Source organism: Rhagoletis pomonella, unplaced genomic scaffold (genome assembly GCF_013731165.1).
Source record: "Rhagoletis pomonella isolate Grant_MI unplaced genomic scaffold, Rhpom_1.0 Rhpom_scaffold_00006, whole genome shotgun sequence".
NCBI classification, from domain to species: Eukaryota; Metazoa; Arthropoda; class Insecta; order Diptera; family Tephritidae; genus Rhagoletis; species Rhagoletis pomonella.
In genome coordinates, this window is record NW_023458560.1 from 58,299,005 (window position 1) to 58,302,423 (window position 3,419).

A 3,419-nucleotide genomic window follows, 5' to 3' on the forward strand; every position below is an offset into this window, starting at 1 on the left:
ATTCGTTTTGGCTGTTACAAACAACCGTTATGTGAACAAAATTAATATACCATTGTGCACAAGTGCGCTCGGGTATAAAAAAAAAATATTGAAACAATATCTCTAAAGTATATATGTGACCTGGTCTACGGAAAGGGGGCTTAGGTGTCAAAAAATCAATTTTCACTTTTTGGTTGATTCGGATGGAAGATGAGATGCTTTTTCACGTGGTGAAAAGCAGAAAATCCTAACTTGCTTAGAAGTGTACTAAAAATGTAGAGAAAGAAGAGTATCATCTTCTGCCTGAGATACACATACTTCGTCTTCATCATCATCGCTCTCTTCATAGTTTTCATCATCGTTTTCATCATCCTTTTCATGGAAATATTGTCCGTATACGGCACTGAACTCCTCATCAACACTCATGTTTCATTTCATGCGAAATGCGAATACGATAATCAACAGAAACAGTAAACGTCACTTCTTCAGTGTTAGTTTTTTAAATGTTCCACACTAGCAACTTACACGATGAACTATAATAATATTCCGACCAACAACAACACTTACTGGACCAACAACAACACTTACTGGACGTCCGGCGCGGAGAACAATTAACGAGATAATGAGAAACTGACGAAACGAGTTGCTTACTTTTAACAGCTTTTTCACAGAAAACTAGTTTTCGCACGTAAGCTCCTTTTTCGTAGACCAGGTCACATATAAACGACTATGGGAGCCCTAACGGTCCATTGTATGTAAACATGCAAAACGGCTTGAAGTAATGTTTCGTAAATTCGGTAGAAGCTGCAAGAATTAAGAAGAGAATCAGTTTTCGTGTTGTCTCTTTCTACCCTACACTCTTTAGAAGCAAATTGCCATATCTGGCTTCGCCAATTTTTGGTGACCTTTGTGATGTGGCGGATATACATACGTAAATTTAAAATGTCTCAAGACGAATATAAAGAGTAAGACGAATATGAAAATGAATACGGATGCGAGAAACCGAATACGAAAACGAATACGAAGAATATAAACACAAAAAGATAAAGACTAAGGCGATTGTACTTGCGACGACGAATACGAAAACAAAGGCGAATACAAACGAGTGCTAAGATTAATACGAAGATGGATCTGTAGACGAATATAAAGATCAATACTACAGCAAGGCGAATACGAGGACGAGAACGAAAACGAATAGGAATACAAAGATGAAAACGAATATTTATATAAATATGAGTACGAATATAGATAAATGTGAATGCGATGAGGAAAATTAAAATTAATGCGCATGCGAATATCAAAACGAAGACGAAGAGGAAAACGAATGCGAATGCGAATATGAATACGAAGTCGAAAAAATACAAAGTCGAAGACGAATACAAATACGAAATCGAAGACGAATACAAAGTCGAAGACGAATACGAAGGCGTAGAGCTAATATGAAGCGTACTATAAATTATGACACGAAGAAAGTTCTACTTCAGTAGAATGGCCCAAGCGCACTCCTTTTTTAAATTCCAGATCTTTCACTTGGCCATTGAGACCCATTCTAGTGAATACTGCAAACCAAAAACAATTGACTATAGGTGTACATCAACAAGTATAATACATTTATTGGCACGACGGTGTATACAATCATAAGAACAGAAATACTGCTGAGAATGACAAAGCTAAACATAAATTGAAGTTAAAAGTTGGTTGGAAAATTGAAGTCAGAGAGAAGAGAAGTAAAGCATGCGATGCGAATGAGGATAATTTGTCAATGCAAATCCATCAATTTTGAAATTTTCATAAAATGCCAGACATGGCACATTATTGCCCTTACAGCGGTGGTAAAGCGACGTAAATTACATACATACATATCAGCGTATGTTTGCAAATGCATGCAACCCTTATGGCAATCGAACGATTTAGTATTTTTTGTTGTTGTTATCCAATGTCTCAACAAGATATAGAGGCTGCTAAGCGGCTCAGATTGGGTGTGGGCGTTCACGCACACCACCAAGCTATCGTTGTTGTTGTTGATATCAAATGACATTAACCTTTCGCGCATATATCCGCTTCCGCCGTTTTGCGGCTCAAACAGAGTCTACTTTCAGGCGGCAGGGCTTACGACACATGCACGCACATTCACTTACACAAACACATGCATACGCTTCGCTTTGCAACGCTGACAACTTTGTTATTGTTGTTTATTTTGTTCATTGTTTGAGTAATTTTTCTGAGCCGCCAGCGTGGCTGCCAACGTAAAAGGGTAAGAAATGTTAAATTGTAAAATTATCAAATTGTATTGAAATATTATAATTCCATACGCACACTGACACACCCACACAACGACAACAAATGCTGAAGTACGAGCAGCACACAAAAGCGCCGCAAATGAACCTGCGGCTATTTGGGGTTGTAAGTGCTCATTTACACACGGCGATTTTTGTTGCCGCAACTCGACGTTTGTAGGAGAGAGCGTGACAAGGAAAGGAGAGGGGCACCGAGTTGCTCGTGCTCGGGCAACACGCTTTGTGCTCTCGTTCGTCTGTGTAAATTGAGTTAGCGGTTCACAGCTGACAACAACAATTGCCTACACAAAAATCGTCGTGTGTAAATGAAATGAGCAACACCAAAAGGGAATGTGAAAAATCGCGTCGACAAAAGTTTCCAATGTATAAACGCAGTCTAAGCAACGACAAAGCAATGTTCAGCGGGATGCTGCTGCTGCTGCTCCTCCTCCTGTACGCTACTTGCTGCCACCATGGCTACGGTCAGCAATTTTAATGCGTTGAATTTCTCGCTTTTGAACGGCTTATGAAATGTGTTTTGCTCATTTGGAATTTGCTGAATTTTATTTATTCATTTATAATGCCTGCAGGAGTTGTGCTGCGGATGGTGTTGCTGTTTGGGTTGATGCGGGGGTGTGGGTATGGGTTATTGGTGTTTTTTTTTCTATTAGTGTGAGTGCGGTAGATTACCTTTTTCGATTTGAATGCTGCGAAAAGCTTTTAATTGCAATTTCTTTGTAAAGTAATAAATAAAATTACTGTATTAAGAGGGTGATGAATTGGAAGGTTGCTGAATAAGCGAAGTTGGATTTGTGATGTTAGAGTGTTTATTTTGCGCAGACTATCATTAAGTTACATGGAGAACGGTTCTGATCAAAAATATTTTTCATCCTGAACTTCTTTACAAAGATATTTCATCTACCGACGCTAACGCCGTAGCCGAGTGGACTGAGGTTCGTAATAGCACTCGGTAAAACCCAAGACGCTGTGATAGTCACACATAGTTATCTTTCCGAAGAGCCAAACGGCTTCGAATAGGATGATTACCTCCAATCGTTCATGACACTCTTCAACCCTTAGGAGCGAGATACTAAGTGTTACCTTGTTATCTCTCGTTCTCGTGAATCTGGAATCATTTTGTGGTGGCAAGGTTTTGTCGAATGT